Source organism: Gobio gobio (assembly GCF_949357685.1).
Source record: "Gobio gobio genome assembly, chromosome: 19".
NCBI classification, from domain to species: domain Eukaryota; kingdom Metazoa; phylum Chordata; class Actinopteri; order Cypriniformes; family Gobionidae; genus Gobio; species Gobio gobio.
Genome location: NC_137112.1, coordinates 13,285,566 through 13,299,603, shown reverse-complemented (window position 1 = coordinate 13,299,603; position 14,038 = coordinate 13,285,566). Strand labels below are relative to the sequence as shown.

Genomic DNA, 14,038 nt, shown 5'->3' with positions numbered 1-14,038 from the left:
TCAATGTGCTAATATACTTGTAAGTGTATTGTGTCAATACCACTTAGGACTAAATTGGCCCACTTTTTAGTGTATAAAAGTATACTTTTAAGTATGCTTTACGTGTAACAGTAGTAAACTTTGAGTACACAACTAGTTTACAACTAAGTTTTCCGTTTGTACTGCAACTAAACTACAAGTGAACTTATACTGATAGTTGACTAGTCAAATACTTTTTTGACGTTTTTTGTAGTTTATAAAAATACATTTTGAAGTACTCTCAGTAAACTAGTTTAGACTTTAAAAAAGCTTAGTTTTATTTTTAAGTATAATTTTCTTTAAGTGAACATGACATCATACATTATAGTATAGCTTACTATTTATATAATATTTTTACACTCTAAGGGCCAGATTTATTAAACAGGGCAAATTTGTATGAGCGCAATTCCAAAAAAAGCGTTGATGGAAGTGGAAAGCTCCGCGCGTGATCCACTGATGACATGTAAATTAAAGAACCAACGCATAATGACCAACACAATCTACCAGTTAGCATCTGTTTTTTTGTATGTAAATAATGGAGCAAACACCAGTAAATTGACGAGCACAAACCTTAGTAAATCACCTTGCATGATTAATTTAAATATTCTCCTCCCATAAATACTGCATTTGAAAGGTTGCAAAAACAAACAAAAATAACGACATTATTCACCAATTTCGTTCCAGCCTTTGTCAGTCTCCTAGACTGACACGGGCTAGAATAAAGTCGTTATTTTTGTGTGTCTTTGCGCACAAAAAGTATTCTCGTCGCTTCATAACATTAAGGTTGAACTACTGGAGTCACATGGACTATTTTAACAATATTTTTACTGCCTTTATGGGCCTTGAAAGTGTTAATTAAATTGCTGTCTATGGAGGGGTCAGAAAGCTCTCAGATTTCATCAAAAATATCTTCATTTGTGTTCTGAAGATTAACGAAGGCCTTACAGGTTTGGAACGAGAGTGAGGAATCAATGACAGAATTTTCATTTTGGGGTGAACTAACCCTTTAAGTGCAATTTTAAGTACATTACTGAGAAGTACATACATTTTATGTTTGTTTAAAAGAAGTATACTAATATCATACTGGAATAAACTTGTTTTTTATCAAAAACCATGAACAAAAACTAAAGCTAAAATAAACCAGACTATTACTCTTCTCTCTACCTTGTACTACTACTCCTGAAATATTGTTGGTATGAGAATTGCATCTGTAAACCACTTTGGATAAAAGTATCTGCTAAATGACCAATTGTAAGTGTGATTTTTGACTTAGTTGACTAGTTAACATGTTTATTATTATTTTTGTGTGTGTGTATCTAAATAGATAATCCTTCCTTATCTAAAATCTGAATTGCGATTTGGATTTCAAGTATAAAGTTCCACACTCAATAATTTTGTGAATATACCAATCATCATGAAAACTGTAAAGACTGTGGTATTATCAAAATTGGTCTGTTTTTTTTTTTTTTTTTTGACCTTCCTGACCAGCCCAACACAGCAAAACAGGTTCAACTAATGACGTAAATTTTAGGTGGGACTTTCTGTTTGGCTGACCGATCAAAGACATAGGCAGTGCCCAGGAAATGTATGTGAAAAGTAATTATGTTTTGCATTTTGTGATGCTATATAGAGGCACAGAAATTACAAACAGTTCAATAAGGTTCAAATGTTTTCATAACAGTGATGCGCTCTTTGAATGCAATCCAAAAGCCACACAATGCATAACCCATTTTACAGACTGTTAATTGCTCTGAAGTCTTCATAGAATCACCTTAATTTATGACTTTGAGTAGGAACATCCAATTAGCTGTAAAAATGGCGTTTTGGATTCGGTCTGCCACGTCTAGTGCGTAATAAAAGAGCGAGGAGAAAATTTTAATAGCTTTCCTGGCCAACAAAACACGCAATTGCCATAGACACATAAACTGCATGTGTTAATTTAACTTCTGTGGAAAATTGTCAAAGAAATGACATTATAACACACTTTGTAATACCCTGGCACAAAGGTTATGAATTCTTCAAAGCAACCTTTTAAGCAAATGAAGGTTCTCTTTGGATTTGAGCAGTGCTGCTTGAGTACAAAACTTCAAAATGAAATGATTTGATCAACTTTGAACGTGGATTTTAAAAAGGTCTAGCTCAGCACCTGGTCATGGCCATGTGTGACATACGCTGACATTGCTCCAGGTTCGAGAGCTCGTCTTTGATGTGTGCTAATGAATGGAGTTTGGCACCTCCAACAAGAGCCCTGCAGTTCCCCAAAGAAACGATGCACAGCCACAAAGGCAAAACACGTCTGGAAAAACATGAACTAAGAGGGAATAATTACGTTGCTGAAATATGAGCCATAAATCAAGGTGCCTTGAGGGAGGTTGTGAACTTCAAACCAAAGGATGTGGTGCATTAAAACACAGACATATTAACACACATATGCAAGGCAGGGATTTTCACATGCATGCCTATGGGCTCACCAAATACAGATGGCCATTATTGTACACAAGCGTGCATGTGTCAAAACTGAGACTCTGAGTCACATATTTCATAAAAGCGGCATGTTTAAATGCCCATGCATGCAGGTGTGAGACTGCTCATGAATGTTTTTACGCTCTATTCACAGCATGTGTAGTCTTTAAGGCTTTAAATTTTACACGTACCGCTCCAAACTTAAAGCAAAAACGTCAAGATGCGGGTAATGGCTTAAATTTCCATCTTCTAATAAATTGGAACACAAGACTTTCCTCTCTCTAAAATATTTTTATGCGTGCGGTCACTGTTGGTGCTAGATAACTTGAATTTATGAACATCATTATGTTGTTGGCTGTGTAGTAAAAAGTCGTCCGAATATGCGTAAATATTCTTAATGGCCTCAGTATTGTATACAGTTAGTAGACACTAGTACAGAGCTCATTATATGCGAGTTAAACTATGAACATGTTTATACAGTTAGCGATTTAATAACACAGTCATTTGTAAGTAACTGTATCAAAGCGTTCTTACATAAAAAGTATGTCTCTGTCCTGACACTGCTGCATTTGATACCCAGCCAACAGGGAAAGTTCTCAGAACTTCAGCTAATGTTCTCTCGAGTTTCTCTCAAAGTTCTGAACAAACGCTTTTACAGCACTGTTAGACTGTAGGGGGCGCAATTACACATCTGAAAAACTGCAGAATCTCCTAATCAAAACACACGCGAAGAAGAAGCAGAAACAAGCGATATCACGTTAGCAGATGCATATGTAAAATAACGCTATCACAGGCCCGTCGCCAAGGGGCATTGGGTGGCAATGCCTCCCCAGATGACACAACGTGCCCCCCTAATCGCATGGTAATTCAGCAAACTTACTATTGAGAGCAAAAAAACGTAATTCTGTGGATTTGGCGATTCACGTGTTTCATAACGGAACTTCTTCAGCAGCATTTAGCTCACAGGAACATTAATCTCTAGAACGGTAATGTTCTAATTACACAAATGTGAATCAGAAATTAGGCAGAGCGTGTTTGTTTCCCCTGGCCACGGACTTATAGTGTCGAATTTTTATCAGAAAATTCATATTTTGTGTTGTTTTAATATAGAACTTGGACTATTTGAGTTATAAATACGCAATGTTATTGTTTTTGTGAATGTCTGTTTCATAGATCATAAAAAAGTGTTCTGTATGTTCTGGCGACGGCCCTGAGCGATCATCAACATTAAATAGCATATAAATCAAAACTGCCTAATGTTACTAAATGAAATGTCGACCCAGGACGAGCTACAGGACTGTGAAGCTTTGGGTGTGTTGATGGACTCCATATGTGTTTTGATCATCATTCTGAAAAAGTCTCTGAAAAATCGATTTTCTCAGCTTTTTGCTCAAAATGTTGAAACTGACCCATTCAGTTGTTGAGGGGAAAAAAAGCATGACGCTAGAATAAAACAGTTTTTGTTTTTTTGTTTTTTAAAGCAGAGGCTCTGTTCCTTCATGTTCAGATATTCATGCAACAAAATATTCTGGGAAGCATTAAACTTTTGGGAAATTATCAAAAAACTGACAACTTTTTTCAAATATTCTGGCGGGGAAAGTTAATAATGTTCTCAAAACATTTGGAAATTATTTAATCCAAAACCAGGTCTTTGAATTATCATTTTTCATTCATAAATTGTTGGTATTATAGCAAGTGCTGACACAGAAAACAACTGCTTTGAATATGAAGCACACAATGGTGCCATTATATTGAGCAGATTCTGTTGGCTGACCCGAGGAGTGGAAAGGTCACGGCTGTATCACCTTTTAGTGCCTGAGGCAACGAGTGTGGGTCAGAGGTCACGTCTAATTGAGATTGTGGCCAGGTACTAACACACACTCAACTCATAGTGGGCTAAATTACATCTTTGTCTACTACTGTGTGGATTATGTTTGAGTTAGACGTATTAAGCTCATGCTCTTTTATTTAAAACTGTTTTAGAAGTGCTCAACTCATGAAAATTGTACTAAATAATCATAAAATGTATTAAAATTTTAACTTGTAAATAATATAAATTGGTGCTGTCAAATTGATTAATCGCGTCTTACCTTAAAATTTTGTAAATATATAATATATGTACTATATATACACATACATACACACACACACACACTTAGAAACTTAAAATGTTGGATGCAATTAATCATGATTAATCAACTTGACAGCATTAAAGGGACATATTATTTCCCTTTTCACAAGATGTAATATAAATATCTGGTGTCCCCAGAATGTGTCTGTGAAGTTTCAGCTCTAAATACCCCCCAGACCATTTATTATTGTCAAATTTGCCCCTATTTGGGTGTGAGCAAAAACGTGCAGTTTCTGTGCGTGTCCCTTTAAATGCAAATGAGCTACTGCTCCCCGACCCCCTTCCAGAAGAGGGCGGATCCTTTACCCGAGCTTCAGATACTCCGTCAACAACAAAACAGGCGAATCTCCCTCAGCCAAAATGTCAGAAGTAACCAGTTGTGGAGTGCCATGTTTGAACCGGAGCTGGACCAAGTTGAGAGACTCAGGAAGAGGTTAACACTTTTAGACGCACATGGACGTTTCTGAATGGTTAGTGGATCATTTATGTAACGTTAGTTGTTGTGGAGTTACGTGGATTCAACTCATCGACTAGCATGTATCGTCATGTTAATCTATAAATTGTTGTATAGGTGCTTGTGTGGGGATGTAAAAAAGTCTGTCACCCGACTATACAATGCATAATAAATGTGTGTTTATGAATTACATAGACGGTGAGCGATTTCAGGATAAAACTAATGACACAGCTCTAGTCTCTGTGAATACAGTCAGATACTATGCTAACTTTAGCCATATTAGCCGTACAGCATTCTAGAAAGCTCATTCAGAAAGGACATTTGCAAACATTAACAAAATATGAAGTGCCTTTCTTACTTATTCTGGATATGAAGTTAGAGCATGAAGCATTGGTTTTGACCCATCCATCAGAAACAACTTTTTGGCAAATCCAGCGTTGTACTGGCCCTCGTTGGTTCAGCAGTCATACGTAAAATAATATGCGCAAATGTATAATATTTTACCAACATTCTTCGGCACATTTCATTCAAAAATTAACTGATGAGGCTCCACAATAGAACATTAGTAATGTTTTTGGCGCACACTCTAGCGCTAATACAGCGAGTAAACATAAATGAGGTTTCTGTGCTTCTCACTCAGGGGCGTTTCTATGCTAAAAGGGCCAATCATCAACAGTCATGGGCGGGGGAAATATCAAACATCTCATTATAGATTGATAATGATTGATGGGGATTATAAAAAAGTATTGGATGGATTTTTACCACTAGGCTGGTTGTTTACACACACTGTGGACACACATCTGTGTTCAAACACCTTATAAAAGGGAATTTTGCATTGTAGGTCCCCTTTAATATAAACATAAAATATAAACTATAGAAATACTTAATTCTACTTAAAATAAAAAAGAATGTCAGGACAGTTTTGAACTCCTAGGCATGTCATCTGTTAAGTCTTAACCCAACATATTTCTCTAATAAGCCGCATGTAAACAGTTTTGAAAATTCCAAATGGTTCGAGTCACGTTCTTTGTTCTTTCTGGCATCTCCACCAACTGTTGTATGTTTCCTTTTCTCTATTTCTCACCATCTCTCTCACAAATAATCAATCCAAAACGCACTGCGGATGTGGCAGCCGTAACATATTAACACCGGCCCAGTACAGCCAGCCAGCGCATATGGAGAACACTTCTACACAACTTCTGCATGAATTATGTATGTCGTATCCATGAATTATGCCAGCTGAAGTGAACTTCACTATTGTATTACCTGCTCAGTTTCCTATATCAGGTGGTACAGGATGTGCTGTGTAGAGAAAAAAAATGTCTGCACAAAAATCATCATAATTTATGTCATACATAAATTAGCTTTTTATTATTCTAAAAAGATTAAATTCTTTCTTCTTAGGCTACACTCCTAAAAATAAAGGGGTTTTCACAGTGATGCCAAAGAACCTTTCAGTCAACAGTTCTTATTTATTTCTCAGTTTTAATAACCTGAAGATCTCTTTTCCACTATAAAGAACCTTTTGTGCGCTGAAAAGTTTCCATGCACGTTAAAGGTTCTTCATGGAACTATAAATGCCAATTAAGAACCTTTATTTTTAAGAGTGCAGGGTTAGGGTTTGTGCTTATGGGAAGGTTAGTGTAATTATATGCGTGTGCCTGTTGACGGACAAGCAGAGACAGTGAGAAGTAGAGACACAGACAGTGTTCTCTGCCTGAAGGAACTGTCATTCACAAAAAGCTGAGAACAATGAGAAACTGCGGGAGGTGCAGTTAAATACAGAGTCTCCCTCTGTCAATCACACAAACACTGCAATGTGTTTAAGTGAACTGATAAAGTGCGGCCAGACTAGACCAACAACGCCAGCCTGACAGGTGAGACGAGCAGAGCTCAAGAAGACATTGAGCTGACAGATTGACCGATGATCTATGAAATACACACACTTACGCTCTAATTATTGTGCTCAATGTTTAGAAGAAATGTTCAGTGTACAAACTAGGTGTGTTTATAAATCACTTACAGCGAACAATCGAACATGATGCATTGCTGATGGTGTTTATTTATGTACACATTTAAAGTCAGCTCAACCATGATAATGAGGGTTTCCGGACATGACTTTTAATGTAAATCACACTGTAAAATCTAACTAGTTAGACTTTAAAAAGCATGCAAACCAAATGCTTAGTTAGTATAGTTCACTTACACAAGAGTTCTAGTAGCCTAACTAAAAAAGAACTGTAGAGGGTACTTGATCTTTTACTTTAGATTTACTCATGACTTAGTATAGCTACCATTGTTGTTACCATTGTTGTGTTTTGAAGTCTGTGTGTGACTCAAGCATGGTCAACTGCCAGATTTTGTTACAAATATAGAAGAATTATATCAACCCGATTAAAAGTTTCAGAGGTGTTTATGACGTAAGTGTTAGCAATAAAATTGTAAACGATCATTTTACAACATAAAGGGAATATAACATAGGTTAATTTTAAAAGGTGATCTTAATTTCTGACTAAATCACTATAGTTAATAATTCAGTCAGACGCTAGGTCAACTTTTAAAAGCAACCTATTTATTTCTTCTCTTCCTTTCAAACCCAAATAACTGTGATTTCTTGTTGCATCGCTGCATCAATAGGAACAGTTATAATAATATGAATATTCCAAAGTGAACACTGATCACCATAATGGTGTGTTTTTTTTGTTTTGTTTTGGTTTTTGCTTGACAAAATGGCACTCAAACCAATCAATTAATCTTAACTAGGGTTTTCTGAGTAAACAAGGAATAGTATGTGAATAGTACAGTTTACTAGATTTTTACAAAAAGTGTTAGTTAGAATCACTGTTGGATTTGTCGTACGTGTAAGCCTGGACGAGTTTTCATAAACCAGGTGCACACACACAGACTACTACAACTAATTGACCATAGTGTCCATATTAATATCATACTTACTACAATTATTGTTACTATACTGTAAAGTTAAATCTTTAAGTAAATGTGCTAAGTTTTCCATGTGTGGTGGTGGCTCATACAGTTTTAGTGTAACTATGGTAAAGTCTTGATGATATATTCCACTATTTTACTTGAATCTTTTCAGTGTGCATAAACCACAGACACACGTGGCATGCACATACCTGATTTTATATGTATGTAAATACAACGGTGGTGCTGTGGTTTTGTTTAGTAAAAGTTGTTTTTGAGCAGGTCTAAATATATACATATCTGGAGAGTCCCTCACACAACTTCTGAAAGTGTGTTAGCCAAATAAATGCTGACAAAAACCCACCAAAGCCAACATAGTTGAAGTTAAGGCAGCACACATGGCAGCAGGCCGTGACAAGAACAAGTCTGTGCTTTGGAGATCATTAAATATGTGGGTGGTACATGATAAGACATTGTTTGGTCCGCACTCTTAAAAATAAAATGTATCCTAAAAGCACGGTTTCTTCAGATTAGTGTTTTTTTCTGGGAATTTTAGAGCACTAGTACATGGATAATTTTCAAAAGAACTAAAGAATAACGCACATGTCCAATGAGGCTGCAAACCTGACTGCCATTGGATCTAATTGCCATCTTAATTGTTAAGAGCCAGGGGAAAATTTCACTGCTCAGATGTGAAAACTTGGGAGACTTAATGGAGATCGCAATTATGTATCATTATTGTCTCCTTAAACCCCTTAAGAAATAAAAATAGATGCAAACAAGACAATTCGTGAAATCCGGTAAGAGTTTAGAGAGCACCTTGCTAAGAAAAATATTTTATAAGAACGTTGTGCTAACGTTCCCGTTAAGTTACGAAAACATTATTTATTTCTGAATGTTCTCTGAAGTCAAAACGTCCTATTTTTTTTATGTTTTTTTTTTGTTTTTTTGGGGGGTTATACAAACGTAAAGGGAACATTCCATTTTATAATTTTACAAACATTATGTGAACGTTACTTTTGAATTTTTATCTGAACAAACATTAGACAAACATCCAACTGAACCTTTCAGGTAAAAACATTCCATGTTTTTGTGCTAAATTGTTATTAAAGACCATAACTTTGAACAAATGTTTTAATAACGTTACTAGAAGAATGTTTGATCAACCTTGCCACAATAGCTGTAGATAGCATAGCTCCAAAAAATTGGTCTCGGAAGAATTTGATGAGAAACATTTGAGTTCATATTGAGATCTCTGACATTAGATTGCAGACATGGTTGTTTTGGCAAATCTGAGAAGACTGTAGGTCTCTTCTCTTCGGCCTCCTTTTATCTCTTTGTTGTCCAGAGCAACTAATAGAGATTTAAAATTGATCTCAATTCTGATCTTTCCATCTGAATGAACAGGTATAGAGTAGCTCTTTCCTGACCTCCCTGTACAAACACACGACATATTTCCAGTAAGGGAGCAACAGCAATCCCAACACACACATTTTATCATTCACGATTTTCTAAACAGCCGATATTAATATTTCGATTGCATTTGGATAATTACCCTGTTTAAGGTGTTTACATAACCTTCAACAACGTTATTGACAATCTGTCCACATGTAATATTAATGAATCTATTCATCAAAATATAACAACCCTCATCACTGCGACTGAATTGTTTAAAAGGCCATCAAAGGAAGCCAAGGAAGAAAGACATTTTTTTTTCTTACAACAACCACCGTAGGTAAAACTTTATTTTACATGTACAACTATGCCGTTACATGTAACTAACTCTAACCCTAATTATATAGTAAGTATATGTAGTTAATTATTATTAATTAGTACTTAATTGTATAATTAGACCGTAACAAGGACACCTTAAAATAAAGGGGGTAACACTTTATTTTAAGGTGTCTTTGCAGTGCAATTATATATTTAATTACTGAGTGATATTGATTAACTACATGTACTTACTATAGGGTTAGGGTTTGGTTGAGGGTTATTTGCATGTAATTATGCATACTTTACCGTTAATACTATGGTAAGGATATGTAACATATGTAACTAGGACACTGTAAAATAAAGTGGGTCACACTTAATTTTAAGGTGTCCGTGTTACAGTGTAATCATACCTTTGAGTATACTGAATAATAATAATTATGTACTTACTATAGGGTTAGGGTTAAGATGAGGGGTTAACACTTTATTTTACTCATTGTTACATATGTTACATGTAGTTACATAGTAATAACTATAAATTACGCATAATTACATGCAACTAACTTTAACCAAGCCCTAATCTTAACCCTATAGTAAGTACATGTAGTTATTTATATTACTCAGTACTTAATTGTATAATTACATTGTAACAAAGACACCTTAAAATATTGTGTGACCGATTAGGGTTTGGTTTAGGGTTAGTTGCATGTAATTGGACACTGTGTAACATATGTAATAAGGACACTGTTACCAACTAAAGTGTAACCGTCTTTGCATGTGATCTGGAATATTGCGTCAAATCGAAACAAAGCCTATTGTTGTGTAGTGGATATAGTAAGTGTGTGTAAAGGTTAAGCAACCACTTGACAAAATTAAAAGAGAAACAGCGCTTGCTTTGATAAAGCATAAATCACCTGATGACTGATGTAGCTTTACCAACACAACCGACGTCTTCATGTCTGCAGATTTCTTTTCTGTCCACATCTTGATACACCATGTGAACAAGTCACCTCAAACACACAATTTTATCTCCGTGGCATAAAACGCGACACTCTTGGTGATATTCCTGTCCTTAAAATAATGCTTGAATTGTTGTATTCTACAGAATGCTTTTGGACAGCGAAAAACATCTTTGGTGTATCGGTGAAATTCTGAGAACTTCAGTAGTCTGTCATTTCCTAGCAGCAGGTTGAAGCCGTTTCTGTTGATTTCCTCTCTGCCTGTACTTGATGATCTTGATAAGAAGACGACCGCCAGCTTACCTCATTGAGAGGTCACATGCAGTTGAGTGACACTTATGGCACATCTGCCACGCAGACTCGCAAACCGAGACAAATTCATTGACATTGTTTTTTTTTTGTGCTTTCTCTTTCAATAGCTCTAATCTTGTCCTAAACTCATCAACAGAAGATTCCAAACTATTACACACAAATCAGTATGAAGGAATTACCTGTACAACACATTTATTCTTGCTCTAACATGTCTTTCTCATTCACTGTCTCTTTCGCTTTTATGAGTAGAGCTGTACGCTGGGGGAAACGCTGTGAATTAAAAGAAAACTCTTCTAAAATGTATGTTCCTGTCGTCTGTTGAAGCTTGGAGGAGGTCAGGCTTACCTGAGATGGTGATCCTGGAGGTCTGAAGGGTTGAACTGAGCGAACGAGAGCAGCTCAGTTGACTTGTGTAAGTCAGATGTGTCTCTCTGTGTGAATAAAGGAGTCTGTTGCATTCCGCCTTTTCTCTTTCGCTCCCCCCCTCCACCACTCACTCACTCACTCACTCACTCTACCTCGTCATTCGCTCTCTGGCATTCTTGCCCTCCCTCTTTCAATCAAACTTTCTCTGCCATGTCCAACAGTTTTTGTCTTGCATATGGTAAAGTATTGCCCTCTTTCTCTCTCTCGGTCTTTCCCTCAGAAATCCCGATACTCTTTGATTCATAAATACAGCCCTGGTCACGTGACGCAATACTTCAAATATACAGGGCTTTTTTTAGAAACCACAGAATGCCTTTAGGGATGGAAAATCAGGGCCAGAAAGCTTAAGTTTCCCTCTCTCTGCCCCTCCACTGGTTCTGCTCTATCCGTCTATACGTCTCCCCCTATAGCATCTCTCCACCCCCCTCCAGCCCAGCCTTCTTCTGGGTGTCAGTTTCTACATCCCATTATCCTTCCATCTCCTCAAACTGCTTGCTCTGCTTTTCTCTTCCCTCTAATTATTTCCCCCCTCTCATGCCATCATGGTCTCTTTTGACTATTGTCTTTCTTAAGATATATATATTTTCTTTTTCATACTATTCTTGTTCACAACACAGCTATTCTATATCCAGAAAGATTTTGACATTATTTTACATTTTAAGAATTATCTTTAAAAAAAATAAAGGTTCCAAAAATGTGTTTATCAGTGTCAAGAACATTTTAAAAATCTAAAGAACCTTTTGTTGAATTAAAGTTTTCAGGTTCTTCATGGAACCATCAATAGCCCCGTTTCCACCGAAATTACCCGAACAATTTGTACCAGGAACTTGTTTTACAGGAACTTTTTCCCCCCAGACCTGCTAATGTCTGCGTTTCCACTGCGGTTTAAAGTACCATGAAGACGTAGTCCCCATAGACGTTGGACTGCGCGCGACTGTTCCTCCCAGTCAGCGACGGACAGTAATCATTTTTGTGCGATACTGTCTGCAACAATAACAAGTATAGAGGAGATGCAAGCAGCGCTGTTTTTGCTAGTTATGTATTGGTTTACTAAAGATGTAATTAACAAAACGGCAGAAAAGAGACGAGCATGGATACTAAAGCGTTTTCTGAAAGCTAGATATAAAATAAGACAACGTATGTTATTATCAGCTATTACGGACATTGACTGTGCAATGGCTGAGATGAACGCGCGCCATCAGACAGAAAGGGCACGACTGATATTTACTGAAAGCAGAACGAACCTCGCAAGACTTAAAAATGCCGGTTGAAATAAAATGCTGCATGAGCTCAACCAATCAGCATGTTCAGCGCCCAAGTCCCACCCCCGAAAGTTCCTGAACTTTGAAAAAGTACTACCTCGTGAGCAGGGCCGTTTGGAGGGGGAAATATTTACCCGGAACTTCATTTAGACCCTGGTTCCTGCGGTCGAAACAAACCAAGTACCACCACAAAGTTTCTAGTTCCTGGGGAAAGTTCCTGCGGTGGAAACGTGGCTATAGTGGTCGCTTTATGTCTCCTTTGGGTTTTAAAGTATTAGTTCACTTCAAAATGAAAATATATTTTACTCACCCCCATCTCATCCAAGATGTTCATGTCTTTCTTTCTTCAGTTGAAAAGAAATTAAGTTTTTTGAGGAAAACTTTCCAGGTTTTTTCTCCACATAATGGACTTCAATGGCAACCAAAATGTTGAAGGTCCAAATCAATGCAGTTTCAAAGGAAGCGCTTCTTCACAATCCTAGACGAGGAATAGCGTCTTATCTGGCGAAACCATCTGTCATTTAAAAAAAAAAAAATGTATATACTTTTTAACCTAAATTGCCCATCTTGCACTGCTCTGCGACACACCATGGATTATGTAATCACGTCATAAATGTCACACTAGACGTAGGCGGAAGTACCGCCCCAAGCGAACGTGCGAGGACTAATACAAACACCCTTTACCAAAAAACGCTCCACCTTCAACTTCGTCTGACATCGTTGTTGTACCTTTTTTTGCTAAAGGATGTTTGTGTTAGTCTTTGCATGTGCGCTTTGTAAACACGGGGGCGGTACTTCTGCCTACATCTAGCGTGACCTTTACGACGTGATTACATAATCACTGGCGCAGAGCAGAGCAGAGCAAGATAAGCAATTTAGGTTAAAAAGTATATACATTTGTTGTTTTGGAAAATGACCAATGGATTGGCTAGATAAGACCCTATTCCTCATCTGGGATCGTGCAGAGCCTCTAAAGCCCTTCCTTTGAAACTGCATTGTTTGGACCTTCAACATTTTGTTTGCCATTGAAGTCCATTATGTGGAGAAAAATCCTGGAATGTTTTCCTCAAAAAATGTAATTTTTTTTCGACTGAAGAAAGAAAGACATGAATATCTTGGATGAGATGGGGGTGAGGAAATTATCAGGACATTTTCATTTTGAAGTGAACTAATCGTTTAATGGAGATTTTGTTCTTTTATGTTTTTTGTAAAAAAAGACTGAACAAATTCTTCTTTTGAGTCATGTCTTTCAATTAATTAGTTGATCCATTCACAGACTTAAGTTGCGGTCTATTTCTTACACAAACTATTACATGTCTTCAGAGAATATAGCACAGTTGTAAGGACCATTTTTATGTTACTTTTATGGCGTTCTGCATAT

General features: G+C 36.8%; 1 protein-coding gene across 1 annotated transcript in view; it reads right to left on the bottom strand.

The window, feature by feature from the left end:
* Positions 1–11,487, bottom strand: part of rargb (retinoic acid receptor, gamma b) — a 100,116-nt gene extending 88,629 nt beyond the window's left edge. Inside the window, exon 1 of the mRNA XM_079844471.1 lies at positions 11,315–11,487. The gene's annotated coding sequence lies outside the window, so the exon portion shown is untranslated. The remainder of the gene's footprint in view (positions 1–11,314) is intronic.
* Positions 11,488–14,038: the final 2,551 nt, after the last annotated feature.